The sequence below is a fragment of the Pleurodeles waltl genome, chromosome 5 (assembly GCF_031143425.1).
Source record: "Pleurodeles waltl isolate 20211129_DDA chromosome 5, aPleWal1.hap1.20221129, whole genome shotgun sequence".
Taxonomy (NCBI): domain Eukaryota; kingdom Metazoa; phylum Chordata; class Amphibia; order Caudata; family Salamandridae; genus Pleurodeles; species Pleurodeles waltl.
The window spans coordinates 1150069898-1150085163 of record NC_090444.1 but is presented as its reverse complement, the minus strand read 5'-3'; the positions used below and the strand labels follow the sequence as shown (position 1 = coordinate 1150085163).

Here is a 15266-nt window from a genome sequence, read left to right as displayed (position 1 = left end):
CTCTGTATCAAGCTTTGTTATTCCTTAGCTAAGAAAGAACCACCAGTGGGGCTTCGTGCTCATTCCACCAGAGCTAAGGCTGCTTCTTCGGCTTTAGGTAGGGGTTTTCCTGTGGTTGACATCTGCAAGGCAGCAACTTGGGCATCCCTCCATACTTTTGTCAAACATTATTGTTTGGATTCTGAGGTTAGGAGGGATGGTCATTTTGCTCGCTCGGTGCTGCAGGATTTCTTGGTTTAACCATTCAGGCACCCACCTCCGGAGGTAGTACTGCTTTGGGACTCTATTCTTTAGGTGAGGAATCCACAGGTAGGTGTATCCATCAGAAGAATAAGTTACTTACCTTCGATAGCGCTTTTTCTGGTGGATAATTAACTACCTGTGGATTCCTCACGGTCCCACCCGCCTCCCCGTTGCCTGAAAGGTTGTTCCACGAAATCCTTGGGTGAGCGCCAATTGTCTTGTATATATATATATATATATATATATATATATATATATATATATATATATATGGCTGATTCATGTATATAGTTATAGCATGTATATGTGTATTTCTTTCTCTGGTCTTGATAATTCAAGTACTCATGATTGATTTTGACTGACATATTTAATTTCTTATTATTTTTAGTGTAATAAATGTTGCGTTTTCACTTCTTTGGATGTGATTATGTTCTCTTCAAGGTCAAATTTGCACCTGTTCGCCTCTAAGGCATGTAAAAAATGGTGATAACTGACGTCTGCACATCGACGAGGGCTTCTTATTGCCTAGATGACGTCATACGGCGTCGCGTGGAGTCGGGCTATTGTGACGTCATCGTCGACGTGCAGAGCTAGAAGAAATTTCTGTCGAAGCTGGCGCGAGGGGAGAATTCTTTAGGTGAGGAATCCACAGGTAGTTAATGTATCCACCAGAAAAAGCGCTACCGAAGGTAAATAACTTATTCTTCTTGTACAAAGCACTAGACAATGATGCCCGTGTCCCTTTTTTTTTTTTTAATGCAATAGAACAACTACTCCAAGCCATAAACTGCCTGTGGAGTCCAGAAATTGGCTTCTTATGCAGACAATGTCCTGATTTCTTCCAGCAAGGCAAGCACAGCTATACCTGAAATTCTTTCTACAGGCACTCAATATGCCACAGGATCCGGCTATTCTCTATACAGGGAAAAACTGAAATCTTTCCGCTTAACATACTGTGTCTACGGAACATAGCTATGCAATTAAACATAAATGGCAGCGCTCCAAATTAAAATAGCTAGGTACTGAATTTACGCAAATGTTTGAGGACACTAGAGCGCTCATTGAAGATATCTTACTAGTCCAAATAAAAAGGTTAGGAGATACATGGTTACCTGAACATATCACAATGTGGGGCTGGATAGAGATAGCTAAAATTATGATTGCTCCACAAATTAGTTTTATCCTAAGCCCATTTCGTATGAAACACTGATTCTTTACACAAATCGATTGACCTGATAATCACCTTCTTCCTCTGGCGAGAGAAACGTGTGAGAATCTCATTACAACAACTACAATTTAACAAAACAAAATGAGGCCTGGGCCTCCCAAATTTCACACACTACCAAACTGTCTTCCTGTCTAGACAAGCCAGTTTGTGGCTAAATATCAGCTCTCCTTCCCAAGCTCCCTGGGTCAACATTGAAGTTGAATGTCAGCCCAGTGTCCCTGATAAGTACTTTACAGATAAAAAAATTCAAGTCCCTCACTTTTTTTTTTGATAATCAAAGTCTCGCTGTCAGCTATCAAAACTTTGGATACCTGTTTTAACAATAAACTACAGAGATCAGTCTTAGTATAACTGTGGCTGAACTCATTCCTTAAAATAGATTTCACTAAGACCTTCTGGAAAGACTGGACTACTCTTGGCATTCTTTTTATCAAAAAATTTCTCTATAATAAAAATCCAGTCTATTTTAACATGAGAGAGATTCTGACTACAACATTTTGACTTTCATAGCTTCTTGAAGATAAAAGTTGCCATGAGGAAACGTGGCCAAGCCCATTCAGCAGACTGCCTTAAACTACAAACCTCAAATTGCATCTGCATTATATAAAACTCTGCAAATGAAGTCTGTACCAAATAACTAAGCCATCTAGAACAAATGGATGGATTCTTGCTTCCACAATAATGTTACATCTCTGTCACCCACTTCTTGGGATGAAATGTGGGACTCGCTATTAAGATATAAAATAGCTCCTGTTATGTAGCAATGTAAATACTGGGTCGTACGAAAGTCTTCTGGTTTCCGACGTGACTATACAAACTGGAGTTGACGGGCTCAGACTTATGTTGGCCTTATGTAGTCTGGCTGGGTGACCTGGATCACTTACTCTTTTACTGCAAACACATACAACCCTTCTGGTTGCAAATATAAGAGGCTTTTAACAAAATATTTAACATTGAAATTTCAATAAGCCATACCTTTGTCTCCTTAAGTACATTGCCAGCAAATCTACTAAAACTATAACAACACCTGGGACCAATATCTTACGTACCTCTACATTGGGATCAAAACTATTTTAGCTCATTGGAAAAATTCCAGGAACATACAGTATTAGATCACACTTGATGGGCTTGGGTATACTTTATTAGGATCTCGGACACTATTTCGCTTAGCAGCACTTTTAATAATAAATGGTAACATAAATTAGACCTTTACCCAGAAAGAAATCAAAACACTGTGAAAAAAGACAGCTGCAGCTGTGATTATCAACTCTTTTCTCCCACCTTTATTACCAATAATTGCTTGCCATCTTTCTCCTAGACTCCTTCTATATTTCCTTTCCTTTTCTGTTCTTTAATGTGTTTCTCTGTTTTTTATTGTCTTAAGTTTGGACCATCTATTTTGACTGAACCCCCTTTGACAGATTGTGATTTTTATTGGTGGCTAGAGTAATGACTGATCTGCTCCTGCATATATTATACAATCATATGATGGAATGTATCACCATGTATAATTTTTGGAATGTTTCAGACATTTTCCTCTAAACTTCAGCAAAAATTTAAAGAAACAAATTAGACTTCACCAGTGGACTTAGCTTGTAAAAAATATTTCAAAAAGTCAAAAAAATTAATTTGATCTGTTTTCTAGTCGGAGATAACATTTATTAATTTAAAAGTTCCATCCCCCTGCTTTCCCATGGAACAGCTAACCCTGCTAAGGTGAATTAACTTTTAGGACCCTTTCTCCGTTAGGTTATGTTGAACCTTAAACTTTTACATGTCCTAGTTTTAAATACCATGCCCCCCTTCAAAGGAAGGTTTAGGCCTGTTGAAAGGGGCTATTTTGATAGGTCAAAAATGCAACGTAAAAGTGCACAGTGGTAGGCCTGGAGACAGGTTTTTCAGTCCTTCTCCAGTGGATGGCACAATGATTGCTGCAGCCCACTGGTAGCATATAATTTAGGGACTTAAAAGTAAATGACATTTACCAGCCAGGAGTATACCAATTTTACAATATTGAAAGGCGAAGCACAAGCTTTCTACCACTGATTAGCAGGGGTAAAATGCAGAGAAGCAAAAATAGGGTTTAGTATAAAGCCAAAACACAGGGGGATCCTCCAGAAAGGGCACATTTCCAGCACACATCTACTGGAAAGAAAGAAAGGAAAGAGTACATCACAACAGCTATCTTACAAAGAGGATTCACCAACTCTAACTAATGAATGATCGAGGCATACTACAATAATTACCAGCACAGACATAGTATGGAGTCAGCAGGAAGGGAAAGGAGACCCATTTATTAAAAGAAAGAAGTGAGGAACCATTCACCTTAGTGTCAGGATACTGATTTCATGGAGGTAACTCCTCTGATCTTGGCTTAAATTTCTCCAGAATTTGATCCTGATCTGCTTTGTCTAGTGCTTTACCTGTCCTATATCTTTTGCATTTGTTCAATTATTTAGCAATGATGCCCTCAATGAATGAATCATTGTAGTCAGATATTTAAATATGGAAAAAGATACAATTTGCCAGATCTTTCAGACCAGTGGTCCAGGTGGCTGGTGTAATGCAATATTAAAGTTCTTCCCATGTTGTTGGGCACTATTGTTTGAATTATATAAACAGCTAAAAATGTTATCGTACAATAGTAGGGGGTCAGTATTTGTATCAGTGCAGAAGAAGAGTTCTACACATGATACAGGCTATTATAAACTTCTTGCCATGCTAGTCTAATAGGGAACATATGTGCAAATGGCCTATTAGTCCAGTTTGAGCCCTGAGCAAAGAATGCACACAGACTAAATATAGCTTAAACTAATTTCTAGTTTCTTACTCCAAAATGCATTGTACAGTTGCTTTGTTAATCATGGAACTGATCGATTACCTCTAGACTGTCTATTTGAGGGCTGTAGACACTGCATAGATATACATGTAATTACTCTTAGAAAAAGAGATATTTGGCCACATTATGTGCAGCAATGTTAATATGTCAAATAGTTGATCATATTGTTTTAAGTAAGTTCCCTGGTAAGATAAATTGATGCTAGAAGATAATGGGATGCAAATAGCTTGCTATTAGCCTGTAAACCTTCCTATATATGCAGCTATAGAGAACCAAGGTTGTAATATTAAATGCTTACTTTTTCTCTGTCACAAATGTAGATAAATAGGTATCTATGTTATTGAAATTAGATATTTTATCTGTATTTAAGTATAAAAGGTTTTAGGTATAAACCTTAATAATCAAATTTTGTATGGTATTATTGCCAATTTTATCATCCTTTCTCCAGTATTGAAGATTTCATAGATTCATATGCTTGAATCTTCCCTATCATCATGGTGGGAGCCCCATGGTGTTTTAAAATAATCAGTACCAGCAGTACATGAAAAGACCATAGAAAATCAATTGACATTGTTAACCAATTCACATTGTTCTAAAAGAGCCAAACTTCAGCCAGTTAGAGGCTGGACCCATGACCACTTCACACCTGAAGAGCCTCCATACCTCAGAATTCTAATCGCATGTTGTGTTTGAGGGAGTCTCCCTGAGCTCTGCTCAGTTGCTACGGTTTGGGAACTTTTCACCCCTCTTTTACTGTTCAGGACCTTTTGGAGTCATCTTTGAGGTACTAAACGTTTTTTCTTGCCATGTCTGAGAGATCTAAGAAGTGGTTTTTCAGGACATGTAGATCCTGTGGAAAAGCAAGACTTTTCTGAAGACCCTCATAAGGAGTGCCTCTATTGCTGCCACCCGAACCATGTGCCCAAGGACTGTAAACACTGAAGAACTTTTTCTGCAAAAACTTAAGGACAGGGAAACTAGGTTGCTGTTATGGCTGCAAAAGAAAAAAATAATCTAGGTCTCATTCTGGATCTTAGGAGGAGGAAGGTCCTAGTCGCTCGTAAAAACCTAAAAAACATAACAATGAAGGCTCAGCCTCATATATTAAAGACTCTAAAAGGTTGAAAACTGGATATAAGGACCTGTCTAAGAAATCTGAACGGAGGAAATCTCTCTCATCTTCCTCTTTTGTGCTTGTCACTCCTCAAAAAACATCCTCATTGACGACAGTGAGACCTTTGACGGACCCGTCACTGAGAAAAGCAGCATCTGCAAAGACTTAGTCATGGCTATTGTTTCTGTAAAGACGGTTATGGTGATGACTACTACTACAACAACTACTGCTTAATGGACGGCAGCTCTGACGACCACCACCACCTCGCCATCAACAGCGACGATGCCTACCCCATAGACGACCGCTCCGTCGACAGCTACAGTTTCCGCTCTGCTGACGGCAGTTTTCAAATCACTATCAAAGAAGCCAGTGTCAAAGGATATTGCATCATCGACGGTACCGTCCATGACCCTGTCGACGAGAATAAAAACTACAACATTCATCTCTGAACAGCTAAGACCAGCTTTGACATCTCCCAGCAAGATAGCCCCACTGTCTCCTGCCAATCTTCTAGCTACTGAGGAATCAGAAGCCAGGGTTATTTTCGGGCCATTCATTCAGCCCTTTGCAGCTGCGTGTGAAATATCAGGACTCCGAAGATAATGGTGACAAGCATGGCAAGGACACTTACAGTTACTAGGAAGGTGACTACTCTTTTACACCCCACAACCAGCAAGCAAAGTGCTTTCTATATTATTTTAAAGATTCCATAAGAAAATCTGTTCATTCCATCCTACTTTTAGATCATATTATGAGAGGAAGGTCTGAAATGTCTGAAAAATCCAGCGTCTGTTGTGGTTGTGGTTCCAAGGATTGTCAAGAAATATAAGGCTCCAGATTACTCACAAGCCTGCTTGATAGGTCATCATAGAGCAGATTCAGTGGGGATGCAGGCAGCTCAAAGACGTTCAAGGAGCCCATCTATCCCTTGTTCAACACCCCAAGACAAGGAAGGGCGTAGATTAGACAACATAGGCAAGCGTTTTGAAGCAGTGTCAGCCACCTCCATCAGAGTATCAAATGCATTGGCTATTCTAGCTCGGTATGACAGCAAAATGTGGTCAGATTTGGCTCTGCTTCTTGATCATTTGCTGGAGGACAAAAAGAAGGAAGCCAAAGAGATTCAGCAGGAAGATGCCAGGACTTCCTTTGAGATCATTGACTCAGCAATGGACTTATTTTTGGTCACCTTTAGACAAATGGCAGGAACAGCAGTCCTACGCAGACAAAGATGGCTGAAGGCCACATCACTTCACTCTGAGGTACAGGCTAAGCTATTTGACATGCCCTTGATGGAGAGAATTTGTTCGGGATGGATGTGGATAATGCCCTTCAGGCAATCAAGACAGACACCAACACAGCGCATTTCTTAGGCACGCTCCAACAAAAATGTTTTCAACCTTTTTGTGGTGGAAGAGGAAAAGGACAATACGCACAGAGGGCCTCCTTCCAATCATTCAGGTACCAGCCGGATGCACAACAGGGCTATCGACAACAATATGTCGCAACATCACCAGTACAGAGGCTCCGGACTGCATATACTAAACAGCCAGCTAGAAAAAGACCATCAGTGGGAGGAAAAGGACAATACTCTTCAAGAAGACAGTGACAGTTCTATAGCACAAGTCACCTCGCACCACCATAGGCAGTATCTGAACCATCGCCTCTCAGTCTTTCTCGACCAATGTGAAAGTTACCAGCGACAAATGGGTATGGGATATCATGCGTCAAGGTCACACTCTGGAATTCCTGTAAAAGCCTTCTTACCATCAGCCATGCAAAAGGGCACATCAACATCTTTCTCTCCTATAAAAGGATATTACGAGTCCTTTTTTAAAAGCAGTTATAGAAGAAGTTGCTTACAGGCAATGGGGCAGAGGATTGTATTTAAACTTCTTCCTAATACAGAAAAAGTCCAGGAAATGGAGGCAGGTCCTGAATCTCAGACAACTAAACAAATAAACTTTTCAGGGCCTTCCCACCAATAAAACCACCAGGTACAACTGTGCAGTGAAATACGGTTCTGTCCCAACTAATGAAGCCACCCTTCGAAACCAATCATAAGGTAGACATGAAGTATGTCCCATGGAATACGGCCCTTCTAGTAGCCTCATTTCAGACAGGGTTAGCAAAATTCAAGCTTTTTCTATCTCCAAGCCTTTTCTGCAGTTCAAGAATGATACGGTACTCTTGAGAACAAATCCAAAATTAATTCCTAAGATTCCTTAATTCTTCCATCTAAATGAACCAATAATTTTGGCAACATATTTCAAAGACCCTTCTTTGGAGTTGTAGAAGGCTCTTCACTTGCTTAAAACTCTGCATCCACCAGATAAAACCTTTCAGGAAATCTGATCAAAAGTTTATCTCTTTTGCACCTCCAAGAAAAGGGTTCGCACCTTCTAGATGCAGCATTGTACGTTGGATATCATCAGCTATTGCTTTTTGTCACGACAAAACGGGAAGACCGCTTTCCAAGAATGTGATGGCACACGACTAGAAAGATGGTGGCATCCACTGCCTAATTCGCTGGAGTGTTGCTTCCAGATAGTGGCAGAGCAGCAACTTGGTCCAATGCGCACACTTTCACCAAGCATTATTGTTTGGAATCATTGTGGAAAGCTGATGCAGCTGTCGGACAGGCAGTTCTACGCAATCTTTTTAACTAAGGTACTCATGTTATTACACCTTGTTTTATAGTTAGTATTATTGTTGAAAGTTTTATAAGTATATATGTATATATTTTTTTTACCTGCTTTTATTTCTTCCAATTGTCTGCTACCTTGTGTTATATATCACAATGCTTTGAAGCCTACTATAAATACCTTTTATTCAGTCTCAGCTGCCTAAACGCTGTAGGATTATCTACTGCTAGCTATTATGATTCAAGAATGTGATTCTATGAAAGATTCATTAATGGAGAAAAAATTAGTTATTCACAAGTACACTATGATTCTCCAGTATTGACATCTTTCATAGAGTCACATGCAACCCATCCACCTCCCCATTTAGGCATACCACTCTAATATCTCAGATATACATACCTCTACATATACTGTATATCCAAACTTATGCTAAGAAATCTGAGGTATGGTGGCTCTGCAGGGGTGAAGTGGTCATGGATCCAGCCTCTGATTGGCTTAAGTTTGGGTCTTTTAGAACAATGTGAATTGGTTAACAATGTCAATTGATTTTCTATGACCTGTTGGTACTGCTTATTATAAAATAGTGTGGGGCTCCCACCATGATGATGAGGAAGATTCAAGCATGTGAATCTATGAAAGATGTCAATACTGGAGAACCACAGTGTACAGGTAAGTAACTAGTTTTTTTTTGTTTCCTTATCCTCAGTTTGCTTATTTCTGATTGTCCCTCATTTGAAAACCTTATAGGCACTGCCTTCATCTCCTCATCTTCTGTGATTTATTTACCACTTCCTCCTTCACACCTCTGTGAATGCCAACTCTTCATTTCATTGATTGGTCCAACATCCACCCTCTTACTGCCCAATATCATCACTATCAATTCCTCAGCCAAACCTTTATCATGTTGTTGCTCTTTGAGTGTTTGCAATAAACACTTTGCAGACATATGTTTGGAATTAATCTGTGAAGTGTTTATTACACAGACTACTAGTCTTTGAGTCACAGAAATTACCGACAAGTAGATCCCTCTTCATAGGCAATGGACATAAGCTCTCTGAGAGAAGGCAGCACCAGTGCTAACATGTATAAGAATGAGTGCATGTGCCGCAGTTCCGCACAGAAGCCCACAGCCATCACTATTAAATGTTGGTGTGCCAAATACTAAGGCTAGATATTCTGAAATTCACCTCACCTCTCTTTAATCCACTGCCAGACGCTCCCTGCCTCTTTATCCCACTCTTGCCGTCCCTGCTTTCCACATTTGTGATGGTTTTTCTGTCTTTCTCTTCCTCCTTTCCCGTTGTATATTTTTTCCTCTCTTGCTCTCGGTCAATATATGATGAGCTAAAATAAGTAGTAGTCCCCAAAAATGAGTGCCAGTGAGCCCCACAGGCAACCCGCACCGCTAATTAAGCACTGGGAAGGACCCAAACATATACTCTGTCACGCACTTGGTTTCTAGTATTGGTTACATGAAATTCTCCCTAAGAATACTAGCAGATGCCTAGCTGTGCTTATGAGAATTAGTGGCTGGCCTCCACGACTAACAAAAAGGTAAACAACTGACTGGGCAAGCTGATTTGAAACTTCATCTCTCTGGTGCCCACTCGCAATGCATCTATTCTCAGAGATTCCACATCCTATAGGCATGAGCAAGAAAACATGGCTGCTGCAGGTTACAGTTATGGCACACTAAAATAATGCAAAGTCTTTTAATTTCACAAGCTCTCCTTATTGTGCTATTTTATAGAGCAGCCATGTCAATCAGCAAAACACTGAATATTCATCAGCTGGAACACTTCTCATCCTACATTTTCCCGACTTCCTAAAGTACCATCATCAAATCTATCAACATTACTATAGCCTGTTAGGAAGTAAGTGGGGAAGTTTCCTTGCCATTTGTGAGACTCTTTACAGTGGCAGCACAGACTCGGATAGGAATATAAATTAGCAGGAGAATGTCTTCAATGATCAAGACAACTGTCGATGTTTTCAGTTACCTGACCTTCAAATATCATCTCTAAACCAGTCTCACCCCTCAAATTCATTGTCATTAGCATTTAAGTCATCAACATTTTTGCGTTTTTTATTGGCCTATTCATAAATCCTTATAGAGTTGTTGGAGATATGGAGACAACACTCGGCACAGACAATGGAACCAATGACAAGGTTAGCTGTTAAAATTAAGTAAAGCACCATCTTGCTCTGTAGAACTAAAATCTTTGTACCACTATAGGCTAGTAATGCTCTCAAGGGCATTCACAGTCAACTTATCCAATTCCTTCAGTACCCTAGCGCAGTGGTTCCCAAACTGTGGTACGGGGACCCCTGGGGGGTCCGCAAAGCTTCTTCAGGGGGTCCACGACTGCTTAGAAAATTAAATAATATTAACAGATTAGGTCCCCAGCTTTCAGTAATGACTCAGTGGGGGGTCCCCAGATTTCAATAATGATTCAGTGGGGGTCCCCGGGTTCCAGTAATGATATAGTGGGGGGTCCACAGAAGTCAAAAGGTTGGGAACCACTGCCCTAGCGACTTCTTATACCATAAGCCCATTGCATAGTTTCGTATCAAGATGGCATAGAATCATTCAGCCTCGCCCTAAAGTAACATTCTCAGAGAGATGCAAACCAACAAAAGATAGAGACAATAGAGGAGTGGATGGGAGAATTGTTGTTCTGCCCCAGAAAATATCCAAAGGGCTCAATTTAGTCTTTCGTTTTGCAATGTCTCTCATTGACATTATGGCAAAGGGTATTTCTTCAGGCAGTTTAACTCTCGTTTTACCACGTGACCTTGATATTTTATTTTCCTGTGTTCTATTAAGAATAAAGCACAGCAACAGTCAGAGGTGACCCTAAAGCAATATTGTCGGACCCTTCAACCATATAGGCAGCTGCCACTAAAGTACGCAAGCACAGAGGCAGCCCTTCTCCCTGAGCATCAAGAGCACAGCAGTTGGACGATATATGTTTCGTTTTTGTCTCCATGGTCGAGGGTCCTGGTTAAATATAGAGTGCAAAGGTTTGTATAATCAGGCAAACCTAAAACGTTGCGGAGCACAATTCATTTTTCAGAGGGATAACTGCTTTCCAGCTTTCATGGACTTAGTCAAAGGTTTCAAAATATCTCTGTTCACTTAATCCTGCAAAGGTTTCACTTTGTTAGCATAATCAAGAATCAGTTGACTACAGTAGCCAAAGTATACACTTAATACACAATAACTGGATAGTGTAACTCGTAGATAGCTTGGATATGGTCAGCAGACAGCTTTCCTTCTCCTGCTGGGCTGTTGGGACCTAGCTATTTAACAAGGGGCAAACAGTATTGCAACTTTTCTGTAGAAGTTTTATGTCCTCATTTGGATAGTTCATTAAATAGAGAGAGGAAATGACGTTTGCATCGTCTACAAAATCTGACGTCACTAACAAATCATTATTATACTGAATGAAAATAGAGTCACTTAAGAACGTAAACCTTCCTGAAGAGTTTGTGTAAAGGCAGAAGCTGGCTCTGTATGACCCTGTGGACCTGAGTCCATGCCATTTCAGAGCCGCTGAATAAGAAAGCAGAACAACAACTTCTCGAAGGGTGTATTGTGACAGAGAAGAAAGCAGAGCGTAAATCAATAAAAATAAAACATAACTGAAGGCGGAATACATATAAAAATGATAGCAGCGTTGGCTACAGCAGGGAAACTATAGATCATGCGACACCATGAATGGCTCACACATCTTTCACAAAATGGTAATTTTTTTTTAATCTGGCATGAGTATTGCAGATGTTTATAGAGGGGATCAAAAGCTTTTGTTTTAAAAGGGAAGCAGTAACTAGGCGGATTCCTTCTTCTGCCTTAGGAAAAAATGGCGATTGCGATAGACAGGAACGTTTCTTCATTAGATTCAATCAAATCACATATCTTTGTAACACCAGTTGCATCAATTGTTATGCCCAATAGATGTGAAGAGACCCGAGGGGTTTTAGGGCAGATCTACTACCACCACTATTAATAAACCATGAAATGGCCTATACTTTGCTCAGTACATGCCCTTTCTAGTCTTCGGGATCAAAGCATGTATGGAGCAATAGGCTCCTCTTGGACTGTCCTAAAATGGTGGATACTTATCCGAAGAAGGCTATTCGTGAGTGCCCTGACATCTGACCAGTATTATTGTATGTTATGGGTTTGTAGAGGACAAATGGCTTTAGTGCCGAAACTGGTGACAGCCTTCTCCAGGCATAAAAACACGCAAACGTTGGTTTGGAATTCTGCCCTAATATTCCAGGGCTCTTCTTTGGTTTGTGGAAGGCTATTTAGTAATATTCCAAAGAGCAGATGAAGACGAGGGGACATATATGTGACCTAAACCTCCTTCTCCGTGGTCAGTGTACTGGCTCAACGGTAATAGGACATGTGGACATGTGGGTGACTAGGAAGAACACAAAAGCTTTTCCTGTCATCATCACTAGAGGGCAGGTTTCACCTATTCAGTAAGAACACATCTGTGTCCCAGTCCTTTTTTCAACAGTCAGACACAGCCTTTACCAGTTAATAGTATAACGCTGAGAGTGTGCTTTGGAATGGTAAGGCACTGATTAGGAGCCTGCCAAAGATTGCAATTTGGGGTATTGTTGTGTAAGTCTCTTATCAGGTCCTCACACTTGTCTTATTACTGTCCATCACATTGCAATTTACTGCACTGCCACATGCAGGACTAGCTTGCACTCTGTCCACTTGTGCTACTCCTGCTTGTTGCACCCTGGTCTTCTTATCAGCGGATGCTGCACTGCCACTCGGTGCTACTACTGGCACGATTATCTGGAATGCTGAAATTGCGGAACACAGGATTTCTGAGCGATCCTTCTGTCTAGCTTCCTGGGTGTTAGTGATTTGGGTGTAAAGCTTTGGGGAAGGTTGTGCAGTGAGGTTGCAAGCTGATATCCTGTCCCTCATGTGACTAATTTGGTACCTCGATTTCTCCTGTGTGTCCTAATGATCTCTTACATGAGATTCCTGCTGGCATTTCATTGCTTTTTCGTTCTAATTCAGAAAGATCAACCACTGATCTGGTGAGGTAATGTTATTGGGTTCCTCAGTCTTCATTTAAGAATAAGCACATTCTAAACCAACACCGACTTCTACCACACCGCACATAATGTGAGTGAGAGGACTTCTTGAGGAATCCTATTCTGTTTTCATTCTCTGGTTACCCTTTTACCCAATGTACCCTTACTTGTTCTGGGAAATGGGGTTAGGTCTCTACCACCTGTTGCCCTAGCCTCATTCCCTTGGGGTGGGGAAAGGGAAAGGCTCAGGGAGAGCGTAAGGGGGGAGGTCAGAGTGTGCTGTGTTGGTTGTCCACTGGCCGCATGCAATCGAAACATACCCAGTCATGTTAACAGAGGTTGAGGCTGCTAAACACTCATTTAGGAGATATTGAACTAAGGACCTCTGCAACTGTGCCTTCCCTCCAGAGTGCATTGCTCTGATTCCATGGATTACTCTTCACACATTTATCTTCAAGTTCCCTGAACTCACCCCTTTCTTATTCTGCCATCCTTTCACATTGTCTCCATCCCAGGCAACTTATATCCAACATGTAAGCAACAAAATTAGCAGTCTGTGAGTCGCAAAAAGTAATAAAAAGGCAGCATGTCCACAATGGCAATGGAGACCAGCTTTCCAAAAGAAGATAGGGCACAAATATATACTCTTTAATATACATGGTTTCTAGTCCTTCACGTGGCTAAAATTCTCACCAACAATGACTTTATTATCACGAAGAATATAATGGATCTTATGAGAATTATGTGACGGTCTTATCAAGTAACAGAAATGTAAATGGTTTTGGCTGAGCAAGCTGGTATGCCAGTAGGTCAGGTGCCAAGTCACAACACAACTAATCACAGGGATGGGCACTTGCGATAGGCAAAATTTGCATAAGTAAGAAATTGAGGTTTCCTCTTGTTACAATTACACAAAAAGTACACAAAAATTAAGTGACACAATTTCATTTCATTGTCATCCTAACATCAAAACCTTATATACCTGATCTCTTTCATTCACTAACCATGTGTTTCCTAGTTTAATCAGACCCTTTTTCTGGTTCAGGGAGTACATGACCTGGGAATTAAGGCTGGACTGATTCCATTATACCAGGGTCAATACTGATTTATATATGGCTGGGTCTAAACTCAGATGGCATAGTGGGTGAAAAACGATGGACTAGAATGTGGCCTGAGCGATTGCCAGTGGCTGAGATTAATTCAGTTATTCCACGTATCAGCTTGTTGTTGTTGCTGCTGCATTTGACGCTCCAAGTGTCTAAGTGCATTTTCTGAGTTGCGGCTTGTAATTTGATTCCATCCAGCTATAGCAAGATGTCTCTACACCAGTAATCGCTCTCTGCTCCCTGTTACACTAGAGGTTGCAGCATACAAAGCGTGTTGTACTGATTCTAGACTTACAAGATCAACAAGGTATACATAAATGAGTGGTGCAAGTAGTAAGTGATAAATCTATTCAGCTTGTAGTTTTTGCTGATCACTAACTCCAGCAAATTTGATTTGCTTCATGAGCTTTCAGAACGCATCATATATTTTTATGCTCTATTGTTAACTTTTGTGAAACTACCACTGACGTTTCTGAAGAAGTTGAAAAAACAGTTTTATCCTTTTGAAAAGCACTTTGATGTATCTTGTTTCACTGGATATCAAGGTTGTATTTAGGTTCAGAAAATGCAAGCTATCAAGTAATGCATTTACGGATAACATCTAATAGATGGAGGAACAATTTTGCAGTGCTTTACTTGTGGATCGCACTGACAGTGCGCTAAATAAGATGAGATTAATGCAAGAAGCATGCAAAACTAAAACAGAAGGAATTCAGAAGGGGAAGGAGGAAGGCACAACCCATCAATGTAGACGTTCTGCAAACATTAGATTTCTTTCCTTAAATGCTGAAAATATATTCTTTCGTTTTTCTACCCCATTTTGTGCACTTTACTATGGCCCTGATAATGAGTGTCCCATATAGGGTGGTATAATTAGTGACCCCAGTAGGTACCATTGTCCCAAAGAGCTATTTAATGGGCGCAAGAAATACTTCCTATTTCCAGTATTATCCAACAAAATGGAGAGTACCATGGAAATGAGTGGATTCTAAACTACATTTCGCATGCATCTGAGTTTTTGCCC

The 15266-nt window shown here is 40.4% G+C and overlaps 1 protein-coding gene across 9 annotated transcripts in view; it reads left to right on the top strand.

Moving 5' to 3' along the window:
• FAM184A (family with sequence similarity 184 member A) overlaps nucleotides 1–15266 on the top strand; it is a 670286-nt gene that overhangs the window by 280178 nt on the left and 374842 nt on the right. The gene's annotated exons all lie outside the window — the stretch shown is intronic.